The sequence below is a fragment of the Buteo buteo genome, chromosome 8, assembly GCF_964188355.1.
Source record: "Buteo buteo chromosome 8, bButBut1.hap1.1, whole genome shotgun sequence".
In the NCBI taxonomy this organism is placed as follows: Eukaryota; Metazoa; Chordata; class Aves; order Accipitriformes; family Accipitridae; genus Buteo; species Buteo buteo.
Window position 1 is genome coordinate 34,409,275 of NC_134178.1, and position 13,747 is coordinate 34,423,021.

A 13,747-nucleotide genomic window follows, 5' to 3' on the forward strand; every position below is an offset into this window, starting at 1 on the left:
CCCTCTGTTTTGACTCCTGTTGCATTTTAGACTGATTCAGGGCCACATTTGCATCAGAAGAAAAGAGCCTTTGAAGTAAGTTACAGAAATGAACAATTCAGCAAATAACTTTTTATGAAAAACCCATGCAGTGAAATAACACTGTTGACTTCTTTCCACCAAGATGGTATCACCATCTGGAAAGAAGAAAAAAAAAAAAAAGAAGAGACCAAAAGCAGATAAGAATCAGCAGACTCTACTGTTCAGCTTCTGCTTCCCCCCAAGACATGCATCCTTCTCCAAATGGGATTTACCAAGTCGAAACATTCTGGCTGACACTGGTCACCCGCAGGTCAGTACTCACACCAGCAGCAACCATACACAGACAACATAACAAAAGGGAGCCCTTCTTAAAACTCATTCACTTTTTGCTACACTTTGGTTCCACAGCAAACACTGCTTAACACACAAGCACACTAGGAAAACCCCAATACATTCTCATTACAAATGTAATGTAAAAAAAAGTGTAATACAAAGAAAAACACAACTTCTTTTTGTGTCTGGAACCCAGACAGTTAAGCTTAGATAAAATTGCCCAGGACCTGTCACTGAATTAAATGCTAATTTGAAGGCAAAAGAATGGTTTCACCAGCCTTAGTGTAAGCCTAAACAGGGACACACTTTTTGGTTTTGCTTACGGAGATGAACTGATTCATAAACTTAGTATAAAATCCAAGATACAAGACTATGTGGTCTTTTGTGGTCATTCATGCACTGCCCAAACAGAAAAGTGTTTGGATGGGCAGCCTGTGGAAAAAAAAAGTCAGAATAAAAATCCCAGCACCTTTGTAAGTGATGGAGGTGAGAGGGAAGCTGCAGCATTAAACTGGATGTTCAGCTTCCACGTTATCATCCACAACCAAAGCCTAACTGAACATCTGGGTCAGGAAAATTTGTTGTCCTATTCTTAGAACACTTTAAACATCTATTAAACGTTATAATAAAGGAAACCCTCCTCACACTGCATTGCACACAGTGTTTCACAAGGTCGCCCTAACCTCAGCCACCCTTCAGCACTTCCCAGCCCTTGCAAATCAAGGCCCCTGGCCGCAGCTCCTACCTCCCACTTCCACGCTAGCAAAGCGGCTGGGAGAGACACCTCCCGCTCCAAGTTCTCCCCTGCGAGCCCTGAGGAAACAATCCTGAGTTTGAGCCTCTGAGGCACGGGCCCAACAGGCAACCTGTGAAAGCGAAATTGCTAAAAACGACCTTGTGGTGAAGGTCATGGAGCCTAAGGCCAACCCGCCTGATCTGGCACAGCCCGTCCTCCTTCAGCCGGCGTTTCTTCTATCTCCATCTCCTCGAAGGCTGCAAGGGTGTTTGGGGATTTCTGTTTAACTTGAGGAAAAAAGGAAACCTAAGCCCCTCTTAAACTCCTCCAGTAGGAGAAGACGCAGAAGGAAACAGAGTTAGCTTTTTTGGTTTTGTCAGTGTTATTGTCACAGCCTTTTAAGACTCAAATCCCATTCCCTCCCAAATACTGCCCCATGATACGTGTGCCGTACCTAGAGTGAGCCTCTTTGGTCTCCCTCCAGCTGACAGAGGAGCCTCAAATGATTTTACCATCACTGGGCACGGCACGGCACAGCCTTTCCTGGCACGAGCCAGGCAGAAAAGAACAGACGCCAATCCTGCTCTTTACCAGCACTAGTAACTAAGCAAATGCATTAAGGAATAAACATCACACTACATCTGTCCAGCTAATTACACAGCACTTTCACCAAAACTTCCCATGGAAACTTACTGCCAGGTATTAAACTCAAATGGTTTCACTTAACCATATCTACTTAGCTTGAAGGGACATTTTTATATTTATGGGCAGGCATACACAAGACAAAGATGTATTTATGAATACATACAGTATAATTTTTTAAGGTTTTAATAATTTTATATACTAGTTCAATGTAAAGATTGGAAAAAGACTAATAACCTAAAACTGGACTTTTTTCTGTGGTTCGTCCTCCTACAAGATACAATTTCCACTGCTTATTAAGCATAATTTATTCATAGCATCGTAACACGTGAGTGTTCTTTTACAGCATGGAACTACAGTAAGACTGTTTATTTGGGACACTTTCAAAGCACCTAGCACCAACGTTTTAATACGGCAATGATTTTAACATAAGTAAACAACCTTGTGTAAGAAGTGGACAGCTTTTGTGGAGTGAGGAAGAGAAAGGAAGGAATCAAACTGCTCCATTAATAAATATCTCTTTCATCCCTTAGGCGAAAACTCGTGCACCTCATTTAAGAAAAGGTGGTGGTGGTGTGGGGCCAGATGGAAAAAAGAAGAAGAAAGAGGAGCATGCGGGAAGCACCCTCTTAACACGCGATCGGGCTTTTTCTGTTCCAGAGGGGCAGGGATTTCACCGTTTCGTGCTTCTGCTATCACGGTACAGAGTGTGCCGTCGGGGCGGGGGGATGAGCCGGTTGGATCCTTGCTGCCCCGCTATGCCCTAGCGAGGGCATCCCAATCTTGTGTCTTCCCCTCAGGCTGTCTCGCGCTTTCTCTCTTTGTCTGTCAGACCAATTTAAGATTATTCACAGCTGCAGCCCAAAGGAGAAAAAAAATAATAATGCAATTATACTTGAAATTGAAGCTGGGAAAGGGGGGTGCCAATAGAAAATGTACTTAGTATTATTATTCTTTTCCTAGTAATTTTTAAATTCTGAAATATAAGAGAAACAAATGAACCCTTTACTTCAAAAGGCATTCATTTTTGTTATGTCAGATAAACTGGATTACATGAACTGGCTTTTTGAGGTGAATACCATGGCTTTGGTTTCAGCCAGGTTGAAAACAAAAGGACTAGCATAGGAAGTCTTCACAGAATCTGTAATTTCAGCACAGGAACGAGCTGTGAACAACAGTTGCTTTTTCTCAACATCTTCTAGAAGCTAAGAAATTTTCCTTTCCCTCACAAGGGGGAATGATGTGAGAGGAAGTAGATGCAATGAGCCGGGAAGAAAAACTCTCGGCATGCTAAAAGTGTGTAAAAGAAACCTTGAGAGTTTCTAAATGCATGATATAAACTGTACAGCAAGGCTGTCTGGTTTCACTTTTTAAGAAGGTCTCCTCAAGTCAGATGCCCGATACGTGTTGGCCTCAGCGACTCCTGTGATAACTCCAAACTGCAATATTATTTTAAAACTGTATGCAGTCTGATTTCAATCTCTTTTATTTCAGAGTGAGCCACACTGACTTTACTGAAGTCACGTACTCGTAAGAATTTCAGCGCTGCTGTTGTCCTTGTAACCATATGAAAATGAATTTCCTTAAGCTGTTAACTGGTAAGTCTGTCTCAGAGACAGAGAGTGGGGAAAGTTATTCCAGTGAAAGAAAAACAAATGCATGTAGCAACCTATGGTAGTTACTGCTTAAAGAAATGTAACTGTCTTTCCAACAGCAATGCAAATTTTGCCTCTGTTCGACTAACCTGAGATGAAGACGTGGTCCTAATTAAGGGTTAAATGATTCATTTAAATCTGAATTAATTTTAAATTAAAATATAAAGCTGTTAGTAAATAGGAGGATTTTAATATTCAGACCCTGCAGCCCCCTGTACACAGAGCAATATCACCAACTCCCAGCCGTAAATACCAACTAACGACCTGAGCCCACGCTGCCTGAGCAGATGACTTCCCAGTCCCGCTACTCCAGGCCTGGCAGGGCCTGGACATTTCCCTGCACAAGGTCAAAGCAACTCTTTATTTGCAAAACGAGCCGCGCTCCCCAGTCCTACAGGAGCTCTGCTTTTTGTGCTCTGAAGAGAGGTGCGATGCTTCGAGGCACGGCTCAAGCATCGCAACGCCCTGGAAATGGATACAGGCAGCCCTGAAACCGGGCGTGCAATGGGCAGCATCCACCAAACGATCGAGTGTTTCCTTCCTTTGCTCCTCTGCTCTTCGATAAAACAGCCTGGGGACAAGATGCCACTGTGGCATTAAGCTACAGCATTTAGAAAAGAAGGGAATTCAGTCATAAACCTGTACAACTCACGGATACCTTCACATTTTCTCGTAGCGTGCGTTAGCAAGACGGATGATGGCAACCCTGGGACAAGCCCCCCATCCCTGTCCCCTGCAGAGAGGGCAGGGAAGCATCCCCCATGCGTGTGGTCCATGTTAGAGGGGCTTTGCAACCCAACCCCGCTGTCGTCTGTGGAAATGCCACGCCAATGAGCAGCAGCTGAGGTCCTTACACTGGACCTCAAACCGCAGGATGACCTGTGGCTGTGGAGCCATGCGGGGAAGTGAACGCTACTGACTGCCTCACCTGGATGCCCATGTAGAGCCTTACATCTTTGCAATGGTCTCAAGTCCCCTTTTAAAAGCATTTACACATCTTTTTTTCTCACTATGCATATTACGGTCATGCTCTGGAGATGCCAACAGCACTATGTTTATCACCAGTAACAGAATTGCACGTTCACCCACCCGTACATACACGCACACATGCAAAATGAGATGTAACACTGCTGTCAGCTTGTGAAAATGGATAGTATAACAAGCAGCACAGATTAACCTTATAAAACTTCCAAAACCATTTTATTTTCTTTGGGCGAGTCATTTCTTTCCTTTCTTGCGCTTTGTTTATACCTTTGAGAAACAACAAAAAGATGAAAATCGTGATTAACTTTAAATGAAGATTTCAAAACTGTTCATTTCACACTTCCATCACAAATTATATCCAGCCATACGTGTTACACTTGCTATATTACAAATAGCACTATGCAGATACGGTATGGTTCTGGCTCAGATACATGAAGCGTAGGAAATGAAGGTAGAATTCTGCCCTGAGCCATCTCGCTCTCAGTTTGTATCACGTGTCATTCACAACACTGAAAATGTCTCATTTTTATCTCCCTTGTTCACTACGGCACCCCGCTTAGCAGGAAACCATGCTTTATCATGTAGGTTTCCTGCAAAATCCCTCAGAGCGGAGAAACCATCTTCAGCAGCTCTCATTGTCCATTAGTATATGAAAAGCCACATAATCTATGGCATTACATATGTGCGCATCCTCTCCCTCTCTCCTGGGCCTCTAGGTACCTTCTTGCACACCCAGCTACCCCAAACAGGCTTCTACAAATTACAGCCTATTTTCGATTCTTATTTCCATTGAACTGAAGGCACACTTTTTGGCACCAGATCAGAGTAAACAGTAAGACACCACTTGAGGTAATAGGTCTCAAAGCTAAGTACTACTCCTTACAGTGGAAATAGAGGTACAGGGCTGAACGTCACTGCTGCACTTTGACTACTCCCTGTGCCTGCTGGGGAGGAGGAAGAGGAAGAGGAGGCAGGGGCAGCCCTAATGCTTGTCAGCAGGAGGGGATCCCCACTACTCAGGGGAGGAGGGAAATAAGGCTGAGAAAGGCTTTAGTGAGGGCTAAAAGCTCTGGTGGGGATGGACCCCATTACTGCCAAGGCAAGAATATCCCCAGAAAGAGGTAAGGACATTGGCGATCTCTCATTGCCTGTAAGATTCTATTCTCTTTGTTGGGGAAATAAAAACTTACAATTATTCTTAGTATTCTTTGCATTCTTACATTGTCTTCCCTGTTGTCCTCAGCACACTATACATAATACCTGAAATAATTACAAAACACGTAGTGCTGGGACCAGCAGCAGAAGTGACCTAGCCATTTTTGCTAAGCATTATAGGCAAACCGATAAAATCTCATATTGCCTTTTCTGTGCACGAGACATACTTTTTATTCCGAAAATGCAGGCATAAAACTAAAAGTTGCATTTTAAACACGAAAGTGAATTCCCACCACTCCTTTCATTACTAGCTGTGCAATAGCACTGGAAAAATGCAACTGCTAGTTACTATACCTTATCTTTGGGGGGGAAACTACTGCAGAAGGAACCACGCATCATGTGTACTTTTGCATCTCTAGACTGGAAAATACCGTAAGCACAGCCAAAACCGCAGCTGTCAACTGTGAGAAGAAATCAACAATTAACAAAACTGATGCAATTTCTTTCCTATCACTAGGGCTCCTCCAACAGTAAGAGGCCAATAATCTGAGGGCTCAGGAAATGATCTCTCTTCTCTCCGCTCTTTCCAACCCCTCCAGCCTTTGTGCCAGCAGGATGGCCTGTGTGGTATGCGTGGGGGAAGGATTCGGTGCAATGTGACACTGAAATGCCTCTAGAAAAATACTCTTCGGAATGAGCACTTTTCATTTTTTTATACCTGAAAGCTGCTGCTAGCACAAAAAAACATACTCAGTAGTATTTAATCTTATTCGTGGGTAAATTTCTGCCTTTTCCTCCCCACTTCATATTTTATAGTGATCTGTGACCTTAACATATTTTAATCAGATGCTTCTTAAATTGGCTTTACTCCCAGGTCAAGTCATTCAGCAGAAACAATTCCCGTTCTTTGTTTAATAACTGTTACTGGCAGACATATTAATTATATGTACATAAGAGATAGCTTTATCCTGAGGGAATAACACTGCACCTTTCAACTGCAGTCTGTAATAGCTCCACGTTATGCCTTGCAGGCTTCTGTATCTCTTTTTATGAAGTGCATTACAGCCGTGATTGCTACCAGCAATATTGTTGGAAGGGCAATGTCAAAGATAGTATGTCTAAAACACAGCATTACAGCAAAGACGTTCTCGCTTGTGCATACACAAATATATTTCAAAATGCATAAGGCATTTCAGCTTCTTTGCAGGCAGTTTTGGGGAAAATAAATCTTTCATTAATAGAAAAACATTGGGAACTGCAGCCTTAATTCAGAATTAAAGCAAAATAAACAAAGTTCTACCTTAATTCCACCCATACTTAGTGAATCACTTAAACAAGTACTTAACCAGGGAATTTAATAAACCCGTGTTTATAAGGACTGTCTTTCACTTGCCCTAAACAAGATGTTTTCCTGAAGCAAGGCCTGGACACACTGAGATATATTAAGCTATCATTTTGTCAAACAAAGAAATTCCATCTTCTGTTTTTTTAAAACTTAATTTAATCCACACAGAGATGAAAAATAACTTCCTAATTCAAGAAGCATTGTAAAAAAAAAAACCCCTAAATTAAAGAAATACCAGAAAAAAAACCCAACAGCATCAACTTGAACAGGAAAAAAAAGGTTGTACCAACACACACACACACACACACAGAAGTTTTAAATGACCATTTGGCAAAGATAAAAAGTAAATAGATACTTTTTCCTTGAACTAAAATTACACTACGGACTCCTCAAAGGCATGCTAGACGTAGGATCCCGACAGCTTCAAACAATAATGTTTCCTAACATCAGGCTGAGTGCTGCAAAAGGATAACTGTGGTACCGCTCTGGCTTAGTCTTTCCTCAACCTCCCCTCTCTATGTCAGAACTTTCAAAAAAACACGACCAGAAACAAGACCAACCAACCAAGCCCCCTGCCCCCAAGGCAAACCAAACAGACCTGGCAGCCTCTGTCCCACAGGACACGAGCTCTTCAGAAGATGTTTCCTTTCCAGCTCAGTGCCCAGGAAAGCTCCCAGGCTAGATTTAACTAATAAGTGAAAAACAACTTTCATAACTTGGGGATGTTTATATAATTTCCCTGTGTCTGGAGCAGGCCAGATTAACAGGTTAACAATATGAAAGGTAATATAAATAAAGAAGAAAAAATGAATTGTCATGCAGATTACATCTAGCCCTAGCACTTACCCTGGTGCCTATCTTGCAATTAATGGTAGCAAGAGAAAGGCCAACAGTGGATGATCATTTGCCATCCCTCATTATTTCACCCTCATCCCTACAACCTAGATATTATTTCAAAGACTTGGAAACCCAAGGTTCAATATATCTGCTAATTTATTTTTTAACAAAGCTTAATTATGATAATCCTCCATTGTACTGTCCTTCATGTAGAATATCCAATGGTTTTTCTGCTAATTATCAGTCTCAAAGAATTTCTCTGACATTCCTCTTCAGTCTAGGTAGTCAATGTGAAGTGAAAAAAATACATCTTTCCTTCAGTTTACCTTCAGATTTGGTAGCTTTTTAGCCAGATCAAAGTATCCTTGGTTTTTACTATGAGACAGGGAGACCAGCTGCTCCTGATGTATCCTCTCTAAACCATTCCTTATCTTACAAAGATCTATCATAAACTTATCCTCTCTGTGATGAACAAACACACACTTTTCAATCACCTTTTATAGGAATATCTTCTATGCCTTTGATTATACTCATCTCTAGTTCTGCAGTGTCATTTATCAGGTGGAAAATATTCTTATTCTTTCCATAACGCTTCTGACGAAACTGATTGATTTATATGTTGGACTGCATTTTATCTCTTACCCTCTGTTTCTAACACATTTGGGGCTTTGTTTTGTTTTTTATTTCCAGCAATCCATTGACCAGGCTTACCTCTCCCAGTTGCCTGTGTCAATGCACGTATCCCAAACCAAAACAGTCAATTCAGACGTACAAAAAGTCTACTTTTCTCTCTGGGAGGGAGAGAAGATGATTCTGCATTTACTGAGGCTGAATGCTCTTTTGGAACTTTCCACCCTTGTTAACACATACAGGAGAGTGTTGCTGTCCCCATTTTGAGGGTGAAAAAATTAATGCAGAACAGGCTCCAAATCCAGTGTTCGTTCTTCCAGTGACACCTCCTAATCAAAATGCTGCCTGGTGGGTTGTGGCATGTTACGTAGAGCTCAGCCCAGCTCCCCAATGACATAGGTCCACTACTGCAATTAGCATGAATTAGTACTTTTGTTAGTAGTCTCACCAGAGCTGTCAAATTAATTGGAAAAGAAATTTAACAAATGCCTTTCCCCTTAGAGATATTCTTTCGGGTCAGGGTTGAGGCATATTGTTTGAGCAGTGTGTGGGAAGCTTATGTTCCTTACGCCCTTGCTGAACCTGTTTTGTTGATAAAAAGAGAGGACTTTGGTTTCTGGAGCTGTTAATCCAGTACCTGTCACAAGCAGCCCATTGACATAAAAAAGACAATATACCAGCTTCTGGTTAAAAAAAAAAAAAAAAGTCTCAATTAATGGCCAATGGCTAGAATATCTATACATTCATTTTTCATGAACTCTCACTTTCTCACACCCCAAAGTTAGTTCTTTCAGTTGATCTCTAATTTGCAGAAGTATCCAAAAGATAGTGCACTGTTTTCCCAATTTTAAGATATTTCTGAATTCAACCACTGGAGGCAAGACATGGCTAGATGCATATAAACCTTAAGGTTTAGGAAGCAAGCACTGGAGATGCTATACTGTCCTCCCTTAACAAAAAAAAAAAAAAAAAAAAAGAAAAAAAAAAGTTGGCATTTTTAAGCACTCAGATTAACAGGAGATGAAAAGCTAAGATCGTGTGGCTATGCCTCTTTCAGTGAGGGCTACTGAATCCTTTACTGTTAATCTCACTGCCAACCATTGACATACTGCTTCTTGAATTCACTGAGGTGGTGCTGGGAAAGGGAAACTCTTAAGAAGAGAAATGGTGCTGTAATGGCAGGTGCTTAAACCTGTATGAAAAAAATCCTGTGGTTTAAGCTGCTGTCATTACTTGCTGACATAAGTCTGGGATGTAATTTAGTGTATCAGAACATGGTCATAATTTGTAACAGTGTACAAGAAACAGCCATTGCTTTGCTAGTGGTGCTGTTAATGCCACTTAATGGGTATATCTACGTAAGTGTTTCACTTCAGATCTGGAGAGCACTTTTAAAGCAAAATCCCAGTTCTCCCCTCTTGCCATGATCTGGTTCACAATGTAAAGGGTTTCCAGAGCACACGAATAAGTACACTGCAAGATGCACTCCTTGCTACAGGGAGTCTACTAGACCTGACCAGAGATATTCTGGAGTAAAACGTGCTGAAGTGGTTATGGTATTGGTACTGGGTCCTTCATACCAACCGCTTAACGCGACTGATCTGCTCTTACTTGGCCACACTACTTCCTAATGCAGACTTAATGCATGATTACCAGCCTTCAAATATCTCAATACAGTCAACGTTGCTAAAATTGTTAGATATTTCCATAAGAACAAAGATTCAAAAAGCCCTGGCAATGGAAGAAGAGAATGATTTTATTATTATAAAGCCATTAAACATATAACCACAAATAAACAGACATTATTGTCTGTATTTTACCATACTTAATAGGACTTAAATAGGCACAAAGAAAGGTTTCAGTGATTACTAAAGAAAAGCTTTAAACCAGAAGACCAAAACATTATGGCTTCATCTTCATCATAAAAACCTCTCTCCTTCATGTGCCTTTTTCACTGACTGTATTTTCATCCTTGCAGCGGAAAGCCTGAAAATTAAACAGTTACGACCTCTGGGGACATCTGTGCACTGACAATCTTCTTCTCACAGCTGAAAGGAAAAGCCCAAGGCTTTTGCAAAACTATCTAACCATTCAAGTGCAGTATTTATACATTGTATGCTTTAGCTTTTATCAGGACTTCCTTGGTATTTTGCCTTTTTAAAAGAGAACTCTTAATTACTTAACATGCATTTTCTATGCATGCATTAAAAATGTCTAGCTTTGCAGGGTAAGCAATTACCTGCTGAACAAAAACCCAATTAAATGTAAATTAAAAAAAACCCCATAGTTCAGCATTTTTATTCACTAGCCTGATACCTGTGTGAATTCAAGGAGGGGTAGAATCTCAGCTGTTTAGAAAACAAAGAATCTGATGTATTGCATTTTACAGGGTATTTGCTACAGAATTAAATCTCTCCTTGAAGTAGGGAAGCTTTACAAACAGTAACAGCAACAAGAACTCAATATTCTCCAACAGCACTCACTTTGCAATGCAGAAAATTCATCAGAAGAGAGAGGAAACTAAGTTTGCAGTATTGCATTCTGTATGTATTTTCTCTAAGAAATGATACTCTGTGCTAGTATAAAATGCCACATGCTCAATTAACAGTTTTCAATTCCACTGAAGCTCAACACTAGTAGCAAGTTAACACCACTGCATCTTATGGGGAAGAGAACTGAAGAACAGCATTAAAATACATTTTATGACTGCATTGTTTTATACAAAAGCCTTTGCTGTATAGACATCATACCATTTTCTGACTGAAGGAAGAATATTGTAAACACAAAGGATTTAACTACATCATTGTTTTTATTTTCATTTTTCCTCTTCTTTCTTTAACAATTCAAAAGCAGAAACCACGGAGGCTGAAGGGACACACAAACCCCTCAAAAGTTGAAAGCATTTAGGCAAATCCACCACGAGATACGAAATTCTGCATCCGTCGGTACCAACTGATGCAGAAGAAGGGTTGTGATGGGTTTTTATCCTACTAGGAATATTCCCACCTACTCCCACTAGAATCCTTCGGAGCTGACTAAGAGTTTTAAGCCACACACTCTGCAGTTGAGCTGAAATAATTTTTCTGCTTCATCTTGGAAATAGGAAAGTCAAGTTACAGCTTGTTACTTTGCTTAGCGAAACCCTTATCAGAGATCTGTTTCTAAAAGACCTATTTTACTTATTCTGACCAAAACAGGTCATAAAACCTGATGGCACGTTTGATAATGAAGTAAATTATATGGTAGGATATTGAACAAAAATTGAATCTTACTGGGTCAGGGCAGTCCCTTGCTGTCTAGATTATAAGTGATATAGCATCACAGTGATGTATATAAAACACAGGAAATTGTTGCATATTAATAGAATAGTAGTTTAATCAGCCCTCCGAAGAATATCCAATATATTCAAGCACAGACAATTTTGATCTGGTTGTAACTGTAGTGAAAGGCCTATATTTTACCATTTAATAAAGCCTTTTAAATCTTCTATTGAATGCAAAAATTAAAACAAGTTACAGCCATAGAGGGTAGAGCAAATCTCAAGACAATGAAAAAGGTTTTCTTCTTTCTTGGTTAAGTCACATATTCAGTATTTCTATTTATTTATATTATTTTAAAGAACAAAAAAGCATCTAGAAGAAAAGCACTCGGCACACTAAACTTACAGCCAAATAGTAGAAAATAGCACATAAACCCAAACAATATCAGCTTTGTTGTGTCCAAGAGACTGGACACAAAAGATTTGTTTTATCGTTAACTGAAAAATCAAGTTAAACAAATCAGTTCAGATAACGGAAAAATATTCTTCTCGGATGGCTTTTGGCAAAGCTATAAGAAAAGCATATCTAAGTCCTCTATTCTTTTTTCTTCCACCATCCTGTATGTCATACAGCAAGAAACTCCCTCCTTGCCCTGATTCTCATAAATTTCCTTGCAAAACCCGGGGTGTGCAGAGATTCAAGAAAAAGCAAGCGGAGCTTGCAAAGGCAGACAGTATCCCCCACCTCAGAGTACATTTCTGAATGCAATCTCAGCAGTCCTACCCATAGCAATAGATAGTAAAGGGTCGATGACCCCAACATTATTTAACATGGGGCATGCAGCATATTTCTAACATGGACAAGGACTATGCTGTTGAACATAACCAGAGTAGCTAATTTCTCCAATGAAAACAACCAAGTAAATAAAGTCTGTTCTTGAAAAATAAAGTTATAACAAAAATAATGTTCTGATTATTAATATGACTTCGATTGGGACGATTGGTCTCCAGTACACACAACATTGTGAGCTTCCTGTCACTAAATACTACATTTGAAAAAATTGCCAATTGAATGTCCAGCAGTAAACATCACTGGGCATCGGACAAGAAATTCCCCTTTCAGACCCTGATTCTTAGATCAGAACCACACTGAGACAGATAAAATGAAGGTAATACCATCACTTTGCTTTGCAGAAAAGATCCTAAGGTACACAACACACTTAAAATGATCTTTTTTTTCAACAAACAAGATATAAAACTCAGATCCTAGGACTCCTTGCTGTCCTCCCAAGCTGACACAGGGAGGAGAATAGGAAAAAGATTCCTCCCTGACTCAGTTACATGTCCCACATCCATTACTAACCATGTGCATTTTTGAGAACCCAGGACTGATAGATTGAATACACCTGAGGTAAAGGCTTTGCAGATTGGTCAGATCATGTATAAGCTCCCTGGCCACAGCTGGAGCTCCCAGCCCCGTGCTGGGATGCTGCGTGCGCCGCAGGGGAAGCCAGCTCCCGAGGCAACCTGCTGCTTTGGCGTAGCTCGTCCACAGCCTGCACAAGGATTCAGCTTGGGACAACGTTGGACTACTGGAAGATGTTACTTAAACTGTGTCTTTCTGCAAAGCTATGGTTCAGCAGATGATGAACTCTCATTTCACCACCAAAACCACAGAGTAAGTGCGTACGTCAGTTGTAAGCATCCCATACGCGGTTTTCCTCCTGCATAAGCGGCTCTTCTTCAGACAGATGAATGCGGTTAGCTGAAGTATAATAGAAACCTCGTAACAATAAAAGCAAAACCATTGATAAACATGCTCTGCAGCCAATATAACCCTCAGTGCCCATGTAAGTCAGTAAAGCTTTTATACATTTTTTTTCTTGCTCCTCTCCTTGCTGCCTGCGCTGTATGTCGGATTAGATGTATACAACAAGCGACTATGACAAGCAAGTATAACTGTATTTTGAAGGCACTGTCAAAATGCATTAATGAAATGCCATATTATAGCATAACTAATCTGAAATGATCCTCCACTAACATGAATGTCACTAATACTGCGGTCTGCTGTACTGACATCATGAAGTAAGACTAAGACAGCTTTCCACAGTTATAAGCCTGGCACCGTAGTTCCAACATCACGCCATAGC

General features: G+C 40.6%; 1 protein-coding gene across 5 annotated transcripts in view; it reads right to left on the reverse strand.

Moving 5' to 3' along the window:
* EPHA3 (EPH receptor A3) overlaps positions 1–13,747 on the reverse strand; it is a 338,330-nt gene that overhangs the window by 184,986 nt on the left and 139,597 nt on the right. The gene's annotated exons all lie outside the window — the stretch shown is intronic.